Genomic DNA, 17,657 nt, shown 5'->3' with positions numbered 1-17,657 from the left:
AAAGTCACAAATTGCAAAAATCTGAATAAAGTACTGAAACTTTGAATAAATGTCAACACACTTTTCAGATTTAGGACAGTAAGAAACACAATTTTGACACAAAATTTTAATTTCAACAATTTTTGAATGATTAGAAGCCTTAATCCAAGCAATCACTAGACCAACTTTGACTTTAATTTTGAAAGTGTTAGAATTGATGAAATCAGTCAAGATTCTAGATTTTAGCAGAAAAATACAGTAAGATCTAGCTCCTAAAATTTTGGAAAAAATGTCGGGGACAATGGCGCTCGGGGTGCACACGGTCCTCACAACTTTTCTCAAAATTTTCAGGGATGAAAGATATTGTGATTTTGTTGTGGAATCCAAAGTTACAGCCGATTTGGAGGTGTTCTGATCAGTGAAATCATCGGTCAAAGGTTGAATCATGAGGGTTAAAAATTAGGGTTTTGACACTTAACCACTTAATTTTCAGAATTAAAGCACAAATCTGAATTGATAATTTGCAATGGAAGGGTAGATCTGAAACAAGCATTAACAATTAAACATTTCACAATCTCAATTACTAAAAAGAAAATTTAGGGTTTTTATGCAATTAACCTCTAAAATTTTCAAAAGATCAAACATGGAAATGTAATCAAGGAAGCCAATTTTTCAGATCTAACCATGAATAATCAGAATTAGGATGTTCACGTCGGTTTCACCAAAATGTAAAGCGAAAAATTGAACCCCAGGTGTTCCCCCACTCCAAGGAGAGAGAAAGGAGGTCACTAGGGTTGATGGTTTTCACTTAGGAGAGACTTTACATTCAAAAGAGGGGTTGAAACTCATAAATCCCACACAATGCAAGATTGAATTCTAAATGAGTTTCAAGGGTTGAGACAGCAAGGCTACCCTCTTTTGTAAAGAATGTAGATAGAAGGATTGAACTAGGAGTGAAAGTAAGAAAGATTAGCTTGCAGACAGAAATAGAAACATAGGATAAAGTTGCGGACCTGAAATTAGCAGTAAAATATCGAGATGATGCTGTTCTGCAAATTTGAGCGAAAGTTGACAGGACGATGGCGCCCAACGTGCACACGGTCCTCCGAAAAATCTGCAAAACGAAGGGGGATCTGTTCGTCTCTGCACAAGGATTCCAGATCTTCAATTACAGCTGCGTACCTGCAACCTACACACAGAAAAGAGAGCGATTGGGGGGTTAGGGATTAGGGGTTTGCCTTTAGGTCAAACCCCAGTTTTGGAATTAACCAAGAAATGAGAATGCTGTAAATGTAAATGTTTGTAATGTAATCAAGTACTGATACCTTGTTGTAAGAATGTTTGTATTCTTACATGCGAAGGTGTAATGATGTTGTATGTTGTATGTTGTAAGTGATCTCCTCTTCAATGGTTGAATCCTTGTCTTGAATGCAACACTTAGCCTTGAATGGAGACTTAGAATGCTCAATTGCTTGAAGGAATGCTTGAATGCTTGAATGTTTGAATGTTTGCCTATCGCTTCTGCCTCTTGTACGCATATGTTTTTCCTCCTACCATCTACCCTTTCTAAAAGGGGAAATATAGTTTATATACTTGTCAATTAGGGTTAAAAGACTGATTTTTTCTGACCTTAGGCCGACCTGGGAAGATTATTTATCAAATTGCAAACTTGAAGAGCCGATGCCCAAAAAGAGATCGGGCCCAAAATAGGGCTAGGGACCAGGACGCTAGGTGCCATGGTCCTGAAGGACCAGGGCACTGGGCACCATGGTCTTGAAGGACCAGGGCACTGGGCGCCATGGTCCCACCTCCCGGGACAGCAAGGTGCAAGGAGCGTCAGGCCAAGGTGCTGGAAAGATGCAGTTTTTGATGTCGTAAACAGGTTTCGGGGTCTCCATTCAGGTTCAATGTTGCGTCGCCATCGTGAAGACCCAAATGCAGTCGAAATTGCAAGTGTCACAATTTTAGGACGCTACAATATGTTCATCACAGAACTGCCGATTTGACCTCGAAGACAAAAATTCACATTTTTGGACACAAACATGTTTTCCTGACATAAACACACATTTATTACATTACTTAGCATGCATTAATGACAACCATAAATGCATCAAAGTACAAGGAGGTTTTGTGGTACTTACCGGCTCTCCCGCCTCTACTGGCCTCTGGAATCAGCGAATGCGGTCGAATCTTTGAACAAAGGCCATCGCTGCTGACTGCTGTTGCTCTATTTTCGCTCTGCACTCTGCTCTCGTGGATGTGTAGATGAAAATAAGGATGTATTTTCCCTCGTGGTCTATCTTATAGCCTACCCTAGCCCTAGCCCTCATTTCCCAAGTCAGTCTTCTTTATCCCGTGACTGTAATTTTATCCTGTCAGTCCATTCTATCCCGTCTTTCTTATCGAGAGATTGTCTACAATCTTTTCAAACATTTTCATCCAATCTCTCGAGGGGGCATATCATTCCCATCCTGGGGCAACTTTGTATCAGTTCATCTTATCTTCTTTGAAACAATGCGACAAGCCGCATTGTCTCAAAGAGGGGCAAAATGTAGACACCTAAAATTGTCCAATCTAATTAAATAAATATTTTATTTATTTAATTACTTTAGCCTAATTCTTCTATTAATTAAATTAATCTTTATTTATTTAATTAATTCATTTATCCTCTTCTAGCCTTATTTCTCATTTAAATAAATACATTTATTTATTTAAATTATCCTTTTCCTAAATTAAATAAATATCTTATTTATTTAATTATCCCACTTCTTCTATTAATTAAATAAATATTTATTTATTTAATTAATTCATTAACCTTTTCCACCCATGACACATGTCATTCATCTCTTAATTCATACACTACCTACCCATTTCATTAGTTTATTATTTCTTTTACCTACCCTCTAATCATAGCCGACTTCCTTTTTACACCTCTCAATCTTATCCCTCCATTTCTTATAGTGTCTTCTATTTAAGGAGATGTTTCCTTCATTATCAAACCCTAATTAGCTAATGAATCATCTTAGTGACTTGACTACACTATGATCCTACTTGCAACCACATTCCGTTCTTTGTTGAGCTCTTGTGCACATAAAATCTGAGAGCAAATATATCAAGCAAGATCAATGGAGATAGGAAGAATGGAGATCAAAACCCTATTGGACATGTAATGGTATAATCTTTGTGATTTCATTTGATTTGCATTGTCTTAGGTAATCTTCATATGTTATGGTGGATCTTTGTTGTTGTTAGGCTAGGGTTTGGTGGTTGAATTCATTTAGCCTTTCAATTTTGTTATTATTGTTATCCATTTTCACCATATACATTTTGGCACGCCCGGTGGGACTCTTGTCCCTTTGTATTTAACCTCCTTGTTGCAGATTTTGTGATTTTGAAGTTGCAGATCGGACGTTTTTGACAACATTTTTGGTATTTTCGTGTCTGCGTACTTTCGGATCGCATTTTTGATTTTCTGGCGCATCTGCGACAACTTAAATCACATCTATGTTATCGGCAATATTTTGTTTTGCAGGTTTCAGAACTTGCGTTTATGTCCTGAAGTCGCGTCTGTGTTGTATAGCCACGTCTGTGATTTATAGCCGCGTCTGTGCCTCACAGAACTGCGTTTGCATCTCAGAACCGCGTCTGTGTCGAGGTTAACTACGTCTGTGTTTTGTAGTTTCAAATTTTGAAATTTATTCATTCAATTCCAATTTTGCATTTAGGGTTTCAGATCTGGTTTATCTTGGGCCAACATTTTCAGATCTAGCTAACAAAATTGGTGCAACTTGTCTTGAAAGCAAAATCGTTTGGTTGAAGGCCCCTATTTTCACAAAGTCTTTTGGGTTTAAAATTTACCTAACTTGTGTGCTTGCAGGAAGGGGTGCTCATTTGAAACAATACAAACTACTAACAACCTTTTGTTGTAGGTCCTTGGCAAGAGTTTTTTTGGATTTTTATTGTGTGCCTTGTTTTCATAGACTAGCAAACACTTCCATTGGTGCACTAAAATTGAATCATTGTCTTTTGTGTCTTGAGAAATAGGCTCTTTTTGTTTAATCTTTAAAGGGCCTATCTTCCTGTGTGGTCATTAGGACTACTAGTGAGAAGAGAACGACCCAAGTGGTAGTGAGGAAAACCCACCTCTTCTAAACCACTATAAACAAATGTATTCATGGTGAAAACTATGGATAACGTGTGCTGATTAGTTCATACCGACACTATGTCTCCCCATAAACCCGTTTGATCAAATTTATTTGATCATTTGTAGGGCGTAACCCCTACCGTCTCGGAGCCTTCTGTATTTACAGAGCTGAAAGTGCCGCATGTATGGCCACACAAGCGGATACCCTTACTAGCACCTTTTTATTTTAGAAGCCCAAATCCTTCTAGTTGTTGGGGCAGGAGGTCGGACCTCTGGTAGCGGCCCACACACATACAATTCTTAGTAGAGATACAAAGTTCGCCATGGGGAGTTTTCCTAGGGACTGATGCTTGGCTGACCTGAGAAGTGAGTGCCGAGGGTGGAGCCAGTGAGGTCAAACATCTAAGTATCCGCTCCAAATAGCGTAGCCTCGGGGGTAAAACCCCATGTGGGATCAAGAACTATTGTCTTGGCCAGCCATAAGAATTGTGCTTGACTTATTTTAAACATTCAAACATTCAAGACCAAACAACAAAACATTGTGTCTATTGTGTCTTCAAGTGTATGCAAAACAATTTTACATCAAACAACACACTTTTTATTGCAATCATTTTTGAGTCTAGTCACTTACAAACATTGGGTCTTCATCAACACTGTGTCCTCTTGTCACGAAAAATAGTCAAACAGTCAGATTTGGTCACAACAAAACAAGTTCACAAATTGGAAAAAATTGCACAAATTTTACAGAAACGCGTCTGTGTCTGTCAAAATCACGTATGTGCTGTCTAATCGCGTCTATGAAGGACAAAATCATGTCTGTGTCCCAGAATCAACAATCCATTTCAAGAAATCTTAGAAGCACGTCTGTGAAGGACAGAATCACGTCTGTGTCGGGGAACCGCGTTTGTGAAGAATACAGGCACGTCTGTGTTCAAAATTGCAAATTTTTTTTACAAACCAGCAAACAAACACACTCAATTTCGGAGTTCTTGAGCTTCCTATTTTTCTCTAGGTTTCATCTAGCATTCAACCTGTCTTTGGGTCTCATACAGTCCATCATTGCTTCACATCTCATTTTACATTCACACTTGTCTAAACTTGAGTCAAAAGGTCACTTGCTTGTCCTCACTATACTTTGTCAACACACTACATACAACAATACTTTGCTAAGTGGTCCCTCATCAAGGTTTCTTACCTTTGGGTCTCATTTGGCCTTACTTAGAGTCAAGGTCAACTTACCTCATCAAGAGAAACTATCCTCTCTTTGGAAGTCACACCTACTCTACTACATACATACTTGGTCTTACACTTTGGACATTGTAAGTACAGCTCAGATTCATTTACACTCCATCCAACTCTTGGTCTTCCATACTTTTTCCATTTTCATCTAGTCTCACACATCTTGGTCAATACCTAGTTCATGGTTGAAACCCGTTTTCAAAAATCTAGGAGAGAAACTAAAGAGGCTCAAGAGTCTGCAAACATGAGTGTTTATGAGTATGACAATGATGTCTTTTTCAATTCTGATCATACTACATTACCTGACATGGATGCCTATAGAAACATTCCAAATGTTGAGAACATGGGCACTATGAACAACAATGATACCGACAGTGACAATATAGACAACTTCTCAATACATTCAGCAGATGTGGAAGAATCCATTATGAATCCCCATTTCAATCGGTTGGTTGAGGAAATAATGAGGAGGGATAGAAAATACTTCTTACAAATGATGGCACAAAATGGAGCCAAGATACCTCATGATTTTGACATGTCTCAAATAATGGAAAATCGACCTTTGCAACAACCTCACTCCAACATGGATCAAAGGAGGCCTAATAGTGGAGGCAATAGAAGACCACATCTTGTAACTGAATCACCATCGTCTTTGCTTCAAAAACCAGAGGTCCCACATACACATGGTCAAGCATATGATACTCACCTTCGCAGACCATTATGGAAGTCTTATGCAGACAAATATGATCAATCACATACCCAAGCTAAGGAACAACCACCAAAGCAATTGGATATTCAAAGGCATGCTCAAAATTTGGACACAAGGAAACCCCGTGTCAAATTCGGGGACAACACATTAGAACATGACATGCCTGTAGAGTATGGTATACATGCACAAGTTAGATATGGTGTTCCTCAACATGAATCTATACCAAGTGCTCCATATACGCAACATCACTATAGACCTCCTCCATATGAACATGTGTATGATCAATATCATCCATATATGCAACATGCTCCTCCTCCAATTGGTGCCTCAAGCATGGGGTATGGTCCAAGAAGTCGATCTCCACCTAAGAGCAATTTGGAGCAACAAATCAGGGACTTACAAAAGAAAATGGAGGACATAAATACACCGAAGCCAACATACACAATGAGAGACATATGTCCTTATCCATTTGACAAGAGCATTCCAATGCCTCCTTTTCCTACACACTTTGTGACGCCTAAGTTTGATAATTATAGAGGAAAAGGGGATCCTAGGGCACACATAAGATAGTTTTTCACAGCTTGCATTGAAGTAGCAGCAAAAGAGACATATTTGATGAGATTATTCCCACAAAGCTTAGGTGATCAAGCTATGGAATGGTTCTCCCAACTGCCACCTGGTATTAAGTCATGGGGTGACTTAGCAGAGGCATTTATTCAACATTTCTCCTACAATATAGAGATAGACATATCCATCACTACTTTGGGCAACACCAAGCAAAAAGAGGGAGAGTCTTTTTCATCATTTTTACAAAGATGGAGGAATCTAGCTAGCAGATGCTCTTGTGAAATTCCACAAATACAAATGGTAGAAATGTTCACCCAAAATGTTAACAAAGACATTGGTTATGATCTAAGAAAAGCTTGTTTGTCCACCTTCAAGGATGTCATTGAAAAGGGCTTAGCAACAGAAAAGGTATTAATTGAGCAAGGAGTCATTAAGATATTCAAGGAGAACAAAGATGACTTTAAAAGAAAAGACAAGCCAAGATTTTGGAATAAAAACAAGAACACAGTCAATGATGGCGTTGTTGATGCCAACATAGTGCGACCCAAATTCATCTTTTCGGGATCAAGTTCTACAAACAATCAAGTGAATACTCAAACAACTTCCAGATCACGAAGAAAGTACACCCCATTGGGAGAACCACTTGAGTCAGTTTTCAAAAAGCTAGTGGCAAACAAGGTAATCACTATTCCAGATTTTCCTCCATATGAACCAAAGGTTAAACCAAATTGGTGGAATGATGATGAGTATTGTGAGTTTCATAAGAGCAAGGGTCATAAGATAGGAAATTGTCATCGATTGAAGAACATCGTACAAGATCTCATTGATAGAGTTGACATTGAGATTGAGGGACACTCATCCAATCAAGAACATGACATGTTTAAGGAACCATTCCCAAAGCATGACAAGGGAAAAGCTAAAGCCACAGATGATCAAACCAACTATACTAGAGCACCTTACAACTATGATTCAACCATCAATCACATCTCGATGGACAATTATGTCTCTACTATTATCATCAAGGACAAAAACCCTGAGAATTCTACCCAGAGACCCAATATTGTCTTAAAAGGTCTTGGATCTTCTTCCGAACCTACCTCTGAATGTCATGTTACAACCCGTTGAGGTAAAATCACTTTGCAAGGTGCTTCAACTAAAAACACTGCTTCCTCATCAACCAAACCTAAGTATGACCTTGTAGAACAGTTAGGGAAGACACCCGCGCTTATCTCCATCCTTGAGCTCTTACGCATATCTTCCGCTCATAAAGCCATTCTTGACAAAATCTTGAGAGACATCGTCGTTCCTACTGATCTGAACATGGACCAGTTTAAAGCCATGGTGGGATACCTTTCCATTACACATTCCCTTACATTCACAGAAGCCGATGATGCCTCCGTAAGCCAACCACATAATGCACCTTTACACATTGAAGCCTTCATACACAAACATAGAATCAAATGAGTCCTAATAGATGGAGGAGCAGGTCTAAACATTTGTACATTGAGCACAATTAAACAATTGGGATATTTTGATAAAGCTGTGAATTCTACAAACAAAATCACTATCAAAGCATATGATGATGAAGAGCGTTCATCCAAGGGTACAGTCACCTTGCCCCTCAGAGTTGGGCCAGTTACAAAGGATGTGGTTTTTCAAGTCCTAGACCTTGATCTCACATACAACATACTCTTGGGACGCCCATGGATTCATGAAATGAGTGTATTCCCATCTACATATCATCGATGTATCAAGTTTCCACACAATGGAGTTGAAGTGACCGTCAAAGCTGACCCAAATCCATTCATATATTGCAACAATCTGCAACCTAGATCAGAAATAACAATCCCAGTCAATCGAGAAGCTATTCCTTCATCAACATATGTGGATCCAGAATCCTTGAAAGCTTTTACATCAAAACAAGCAGAGATCAAAGAAAATTTCAAGTTTAAAGACATGGGATGTGGTGAGTATATATTTCATGTTGAGCAACTCCCACTATCTCCTAACACATTCAGTCAACATGAACAATCTACAAACAATTTGCAATATCAAGGAATTGGGTGTGAGCCACCTAGTGTTGTGGCTACTAAGTCTAAATGCAAATCTCCTCTAGTGGTGGAAGCATCTCTTGATATCAATAGTCCTAAGAGTGGTTCCAACGAAGAATCTATTGAGTGTATCGCCAACCCTCTTGAGAACTCACATAGCTTTACCATTTCATCCACTCATTCCATTTCCGCTCCACTTCCAGACTTGGATCAACAAGAATCACAAAAGCCCTTACTTATTGGAGATCAAAAATCAATCCTTGAAAAGAAAAATCTAAAAGTCAAAAATAAAGAAAAGTCCTTTAGTTCAAATCAAAGTCAAAAGCTATGGGACTCTGCAAAAATCAAAGTCAAGGATAAAAATCCTATGAAATAAAAAGACCAAGAGATGATCTCCCCTAATACCAAAATAACCGGGGGCAAAATTCGTACAATTTTAAGTCAAAAAACATACTTGTTGATCCTAAGTCTCCATCATGCTATCCTACTTTGACTCCTTTTTGCAATCATAAGCCTTCATAACTCATCCACTTGTTCCACACATCCTTTTCCTTCTGGTGATACATCATGGACCTTTAATGGAGCTTCCTCAAAGGACTTTGTTATCAGGGATGCCCAAACTTCTTCAAGTGACACTCATACGAGCTTGTGTAGTCCACACACTAGTAATTCTGTCTCAGTTCCTTCATCAAGAAAGACAGACACTCAAGCTACACATCATTCAATCAAGGAACAATGTAGTTACAATCACAAGGTTAAGCTTCATACATTTGAGGTGGGTGACTTAGTTCTCAGAGAAAACCCCAAAAATCAGCAAGATAGAGAGAAGAAGGGCAAATTCGAACCAAATTGGCTTGGTCATTACATCATTACAACAACATATGGATCTGGGGCATATCAGCTCTCAACCACAGAGGGTAAACCTTTGGAGGATCCTATCAACAGCATGCAGCTTCGCAGGTTTTACACATAGCTCTTCAGAGTATCCCAATTCAAAAATACAAAAAAATCAAAAAAAAAAAAATTTCAAAAATACAAAAAAAATCAAAAAATTCAAAAATACAAAAAAAATTATAAAAACAAAAAAAATCATTACTTGGTGAAAACCTGGCAAACAGGCACCTTGTGACACAGAAAACATTGAAAAATTGAAAAAAGTAAAGAAAAACATTTCCGCCAAACGGTGAAAACCACTTTGGTGGCGCCCTGGGCAAGTACCATGGTGAAAACTGAGTCACTGACGCCATGTGTAGAGACATTGCTCCTCCCTCCTTCAGGATTCACTTTCATCCTTTCACTTTGCACACACTCACAACTTATTCATTCATAATAAACTTACCCAATCCCATCATGGCTTGTTATTGATCTACCCAAGATTGGTTAGCCATTCATAATAAACCTCCCTTTTCACCTCCCTTTCCATTCATAATAAATCAGCTCCTATCTGTGGCTAAGGCAAATCCTACGTCTAGTGATGGGTGTGGAACTAAGAACATCACATGTTTCGAGGAGTACAATTTCTTCCAGCTTCCTTCAGTCTATTCGCGCACAATCTGCAATAAAGCAACATTTGCATCACAGATCCGCAATAAAGTTTCATCTTCTTCGCAATAAAATATCAGTTTCATGGATTCAGTCAGCTTTAGATGAGACAGCAGCAACAATGGGCTTCAACAAATCCAATCTTTCAATAGACTCAGACAACATATGGTTCCGTGCTATCTATCCTTTTTGTGAAAGTAAACATTGTGACCACAATCAAATAAGACTTATATAAGTGACAAGAGACACTAAACTTGAGGACTATAGTGGATGTTAGTGTTGAGTCTTGGTTTTCTTTTGATTTTATCTTTAGGTGACATGTCTTTTACTTTTTTAGGATGTCTCTGACTAGAGATTCTATCTCCAGGATGTCTTTGACTAGAAAGGCGAGGATGGGGTATCGTCACCTATTTGTATTTGCTATCTGTGGATTGTCTCTTAGTAATGCTATGACTTGTCCAAGGATATGAGGACACTATGAGTCTAGTGTGAACTGGGGCATTCCTTGTTTTCCATGCAAATAGGTACAATGACTTTCTGGGTCAAACATATGCCTCGATTGTCATAACCTACTTGCCATAATAAAGCTCAATGATGATAACGCACAAGAAGCTCTTTCACTTTCATATCTTCTATCTTCCATCCCCCTTTCTTAATTGACTTCCATCGTCCTTCTCGAGTCCGCGTAGCCTGCTATCACATGACTGAGTATAATGACACAACAAAAACATTTGCATTTCATGTAGTTGCTCCTGCATTACCACATATAATCATTTCATACATACATATAGATATCACAACTGCATCACATTCTGCACACAACACCTGTTAGCACAATTTACATTTGCATTATCATATTCATCTGCATTACATACATTCACATTTGCATCATGCATACACATATAAAACATAAAAGAACAAGAAAATATTTGTCTCATATACATATTTGCATCCATATTATAAGCATCACATAAAACATACATCATAAGAACATCCCATCACATAGGTACACATGCATATAGCTGCCGCCAAAGACGAATCATCTCATATATAATCAAAAGTGTCATGATACAATGATGTCAAAATCATATGGCTACAATCACTCGAAGGTGTCTACATCATCATACAAAAATGGTACAATATTGATACATAGGGAGCCCTCTAAGGCTATGATGAACTCCCTCCCTCAGAGCCGCCTGGCCTCGACGGAATCTGAGCCCCCGAAGGACCTGCCCCAGGATCATCCCTCCCGTCCCCTCTATTTGGTGGTGGTGGAGGACCCATAACCCCACCACTCGATGCCTATCTCCTTCAGCTCCCTCCCGTAGCTGTCGCTATCTGTGATGGTCTATGGAAGCTCCTCGCTAGCTAATCTGCTGGCACTGCACCATAATAGAGATCCTGCCAGTAGGCAATCTCCTCCCCTGCCCGCAGGACATAAGCATATCCTGCCCCTGTGTCCTTCGCTGCCTGTCTCCCTGCCCTCAGCATTGTCTCAGCCTCTGTATAACGTTGAATAGCGTGATCCCGCTCCTGCTTAGTATCTCAGAGCCTCCTCCTGAGCCAATCCCTCTCCCTCTCCAACTCTTGGATCTCATCCGTCTAGCCCTGGCAGATCTCCCTCAGCTCTATTAGCTCATCCTCCTCTGTGTCAGCACCCTCTGCCTCTGCCTATGGCTCTCCCTGTACGGGTGCATGCCCCTGTGCCTGTACCTGTACTAGTGCTTGTACTGGCACCTATCCCTATACATGTCCCTATCCCTGTACCTGTCTCTGTACCTATCTGGGACCCTGTGCTGCTGGCACCTGTAGCGGCAATCCACCGCGACCCCTCACCACCCGAGCCTGTCTCTCCTCTCCACCCTCCCTCCGAGGTGCAACCCTCCTCTCTCCAACTGCTCCCCTCCTTCTTCGTCGACCCCTGCCCCCATCACCTCCACCATCATCATCTCCCTCAAGTAGCTCTCCCAGATCCGTCAAGCGTGGGAAGGGATGCTCCGCCCAGTATGCTGTATACTCGGCATCCATGCTGACATCGTCGACCTCTGGCCACATGTCCCAGGGTAGGGGAACCATCTCTGCTAGCTGTGTAACTAACTGCCTGATCATATGACAATAGGGGCCCAAACTATGCCTGATCTCTAACTGTCTGTGCATACATGCCTGAGCCCCGTGGCATCCTCTGGATCTGGCCAAACTACCTGCAAACCCTGTCCACAAGCTGTCTCTCTAGCACATAGGGCATCCACCCAATCAGATACCTGCTCCGGAAGGTGTAAGGAAGCTCAACTGCATCATCCTCCCACTCCTCGTATCCCAGGTATGGCCTCCAGATGACCACATCAATGTCATCTATCACCCGTCACCAGTGCTCCAACCTGCCAATCCGTGGCTGCGATGTGATCATATCATACAGATGCACAAAACTGCGTCCATGTCCCCTGCCTCTGAAGTGTATCGGCCTTGTCACTGGTAGATGCTCGTAAGCCCACACCTGCAGTAGTGTCACCCCGCAACCCAATCCCACTGATCCATGATATATGAACTGATGCAGCTCATAATAGAGGTGTGCCAGCACACACGATCCCCAGGCATATCTGGTGTGCTGTGTCACCAGTGTCTCCAGTGCACCTCCCCAGCCCACAGCCAACCCCCGTGTCGCTCTATCAGGACATAGGAACCCACTGATCACTCCTCCTATCACTGCTGGCAGTGCCAATCATGTAGCAATCATAGTATCCCAAGCCACATGCCCAGCCCTCATCTCCAATCTAGGGTCCTGGAACACTCGTCTCAGTGCCTCCTTGTCTCCATCTCGATCGTACGGAATCAGATCCTCGTCGATCGATATCCTGAGTATCCTGTAGACATCCTCCAAGGTGACGATCATCTCCCCCATCGGCAAGTGAAAGATACATGTCTCTGAATGCCATCTCTCGGCTAAAGCAATCAGCAGTCCCATGTTCGCCCGAAACTCAGGCACATATAGCACATGTCTCAAGCCCATCGCCTCAATCGCTGCTCAGTCCCCAAGTGTCAACTCAGGTTGCAATCTCTGAGTCGACAGAAATCTCTCCCGTGACTCCAGCATCGGCAAATACTCCCATAGTCAAGCAAATCAATCGTGTCAGTCATAGTGGCATTCACTGTTTATCACAAAATGCTACTTTTTATCTAAATGCATATTGCTGTCTATCCTAGTGACACTCACTGTTCATCACAAAGTGTTGCTATCTATCTCAGTGACACTCCCTATTCATCACAAAGTGTTGCTTCTATCCTAGTGGTACTCCCTGTTCATCACAAAGTACTACATGTTTTGCACTCCCTGTTCATCATAAAGTGCTCCTCACATTTGCACTCCCTGTTCATCACAAAGTGCTCCTCACATTTGTACTCCCTGTTCATCACAAAGTACTCTATCTTGGTACTCACTGTTCATCACAAAGTGCCTTGATCAATCCTAATCTTCTCTAGAGGACCTGCTTGAGTGAATCCTCTCAGCAGCTTATCCAATCGACAGCGTATGTTCATCACAGAACTGCCAATTTGACCTAGACGACAAAAATTTGCATTTTTTGGACATAAACGTGCTTTCTTGACACAAACGCGCTTAAAGATTGCACAGACGCACCTGAACAACACAGACGTGCCTGAAAGACACAGACGTGCCTATGCTCTACATAGACGCGCCTGGGCGACACAGACGTGCCTTCTTGGCACAGACGCCCCTACATTACACAAACCGTTACGTGCATGAGATTATGAAAGATAGTAGTCATGGCTCTTTGATATGTAGCGCCTACATTTTTTAGCCCAAAGGGCATTACATTCCAACAGAAATTTCCCCAAGGACAGGTGAATGTTGTTTTGTGCTAGTCTTCAGATGCAATTTTTATTTGATTGTAACTAGAGAATCCATCCATCAAGGATAACACCACATGACCTGCTGTGAGATCGACAATCAAGTCAATATTTGGTAACGGAAAATCATCCTTAGGACAAGCTTTGTTGATGTCTCTGAAATCTGTACATATTCTGATACTACGATCTGGTTTAATGACAGGTACCAAGTTGGAGATCCATTCAGGATAATCAATTGGGCGTATGAATCCGACATCCAATAATTTCTCAAGCTCTACTTTGACTAATAATGCGACTTGTGGATGCAACTTTCTTAATTTCTGTTTCACTGGTTTTGCCCCTGGTTTAACTATCAAATGGTGCATTACCAAATTTGGATCCAATCCAAGCATATCAGCGTATGACCATGCAAAGTTGATTTGTCGTTCTGTGAAGAAACTTATGAATTTTGACTTTTCTGACTCTGTCAAAGATTGAGCCAGGAATATGTTGTGTGGAACTTCTTCTGTACCAATGTTTGTTTTGATAGTCTCCTCTACCAACATGGATGACTTTTCCTCATATGATGCTGGGAGAATGTCGAGCTTTCCATCTTCGAGTGCCTCAGAGAGGTTTTCGCCCTCAGATACATCCTTTCTTTTTACTTTTTTGGGGTCAGACAGCGCCATAATGTGGTTTTCGCCATAAGACCCTTGATTTGTTTTTATTTTTATATTTTTGCGACTGGAAGGCCCGACACCCTCACCAAAATATGCCATGCTATTGAGTTCTATAGTGTATCCCTCTTTATGGTCCCCAAGGGGAAGATCATCTCGTATGCCAAGATAGTCAATAAAAGCTTCATCGTTTTGGAATGTGTCAAACTATGTAGGTCCTTCATGGTCCCAGTCAATGAGTTGGTGGTGAACAAAGGGAAGGCCTTTGATTTCTTCGAAGTTAGTAGGGCTAAGAGTGAGGATGCAGTTATATTCAGATATTTTGAAGTACTTATCAAGGTCGTCATTGGCACTCTCCTCATCAGTCTCGATCGTGAACGAATCCAAATTATCATCACTAGTAGCGCATTCTGGGATAGGTGTTCTCATTCTATGTGATTTTAACCTAGGACCTAGAGGCAAGGACTCTATGGGATCCTTCAGGGTTATTTCTTGACCAACTTTGAAATTTTCATAAAATTCCTCTTCTTCTATGGGTTCATCTAGCTCTCTGAATGTCTCGGTGAGTTCGTAGTCACTAGAAGATTTGTCTGAACCCCATTCCCATTCATTGGAGTCTGTGGAATAGCGATTCTCTTGTTGCATTTTGGTAGCTGTGATTTGTAATGCTTCTTTTATTCTTTGAGTGTGGACCTTGGAAGTCATGAAACCAAGTCCCTTCGAGTGTTCCTTTTTGAATGTCAATTCAAGTTGTAAAGGTTCAATGATGCCTTCCTTTCTTAACCCAAGAGGGCTTTTGATATCATACCCAAATTAGTAGTAAAATATCGAGATGATGCTGTCCTACAAATTTGAGCGAAAGTTGATGGGATGATGGCGCCCGACGTGCACAAGGTCCTCCGAAAAATCTGCGAAACGAAGGGGGATCTGTTCATCTCTGCACAAGGATTCCAGATCTTCAATTACAGCCACGTACCTGCAACCTACACACAGAAAAGAGAGGACGATTGGGGGGTTAGGGATTAGGGGTTTGCCTTTAGGTCAAACCCCGGTTTTGGAATTAACCAAGAAATGAGAATGCTGTAAATGTAAATGTTTGTAATGTAAACAAGTACTGATACCTTGTTGTAAGAATGTTTGTATTCTTACATGCGAAGGTGTAAATGATGTTGTATGTCATATGTTGTAAGTGATCTCCTCTTCAATGGTTGAATCCTTGTCTTGAATGCAACACCTAACCTTGAATGGAGACTTAGAATGCTCAATTGCTTGAAGGAATGCTTGAATGCTTGAATGTTTGAATGTTTGCCTATCGCTTCCGCCTCTTGTACGCATATGCTTTTCCTCTTACCATCTACCCTTTCTGAGAGGGGAAATGTAGTTTATATACTTGTCAATTAGGGTTAAAAGACTGATTTTTTCCGACCTTAGGCCGACCTGGGAAGATTATTTATCAAATTGCAAACTTGAAGACCCGATGCCTAAAAAGAGACTGGGCACAAAATAGGGCCAGTGACCAAGGCGCTGGGCGCCATGGTCCCACCTCCCGGGACAGCAGGGTGCAAGGAGGGTCAGGCCAAGGTGTTGGAAAGATGCAGTTTTTGATGTCGTAAACAGGTTTCGGGGTCTCCATTCAGGTTCAATGTTGCGTCACCATCGTGAAGACCCAAATGTAGTTGAAATTGCAAGTGTCACAATTTTAGGACGCTACATTTAGCCCCCACTTTAGCGGGAGTATAAGCGTACGCCCATACTTCTGGTAAAGTACAAGGAAACAACATTGAAAGACTTTCACCACGTCAAGGCGGCAAGATACACCAAGCCACCAGTGGACTAAGGATCTTACGACTTCGATTGACAAAGTAAAAGGGAAGATCACAAGGGAGAACCATGACTGACAGTAGTACGGTTCCCTCACTATGAGTCATGCAAGAAAAATGCCAAAAATTTTCAAGGCAAAGCTAAGTTTGCCAAGAAATTTTCAAGTATCCTGAAGAGATATGGATGAGGTGTATGCCCCCCTATGTTAAAGTGATCGCACATGCCTCATCGGGTGTGATTGCTTTAAGGTAGTGATACACATAAGAAATGAGAAGGGAAAGGAGCACGTTATCACAAAGATTTAGCCCCCCAAGTGTGAGATAAACCCAAGGATAATAGACACAAAACACCAATCACGAGGTGACTTCACTTTCCTCGGGGTCAGTATGTTGTATGATAATTCATGTATATCATATGTATGTATGCATAATTGTTCTTCATTCCCCAATCAAGGAAGGTCACCTAGAAGAAGGGAACACATGTGTCTTTTGAGTCAACATGAGAGAGACCAAAAGAGATCTCAATGCTTTGCATCGTCCTCAAGTAGACAACACTAAGGACAACAAATAGAAGAATGAGAATAACACATAGAAGAAGTAACAAAAGAAAGAGAGGAGGAGAGAGTCTGCTATGCTAATGAAACTAGTCTAGCACGTCATCCACCCCCCGATCTTGCTGATCAATATTTCGAGAAAGCAGGAAACACGCTAGAGGAGGAACATCCAACATAGCAGATGGAGCTATCACAAGATCCAAACAAGGGCTATGTTCATGTTCCAAGCCACGTTGTTCTTGTCTAGGAGCTAGGATAAGTGCTTTAGAAAATTCGTTAGATAAATGGTTATCAACATCAACATATTCATATTCACTATCAGAAGCAAGAGAAGTAACAATTTCATCATGAATAGCATTTCCATCTATATCATCATCAAGATTTATGAAAATAGGATCTTTAACTCGCACAGGATCAAAACCATCATGCATCTTATGTTTAGGAGATTTTGGCTCAATTTTCGGCTGAGGAGAAAATGGAATAATACTAGCTGAAGGTGTTTTGGGGGATTGCAAAGTTTGAGAAGCAGCTG

The sequence above is a fragment of the Cryptomeria japonica genome, chromosome 6 (genome assembly GCF_030272615.1).
Source record: "Cryptomeria japonica chromosome 6, Sugi_1.0, whole genome shotgun sequence".
Classification (NCBI taxonomy): domain Eukaryota; kingdom Viridiplantae; phylum Streptophyta; class Pinopsida; order Cupressales; family Cupressaceae; genus Cryptomeria; species Cryptomeria japonica.
Note: the sequence above shows the minus strand (reverse complement) of the source record.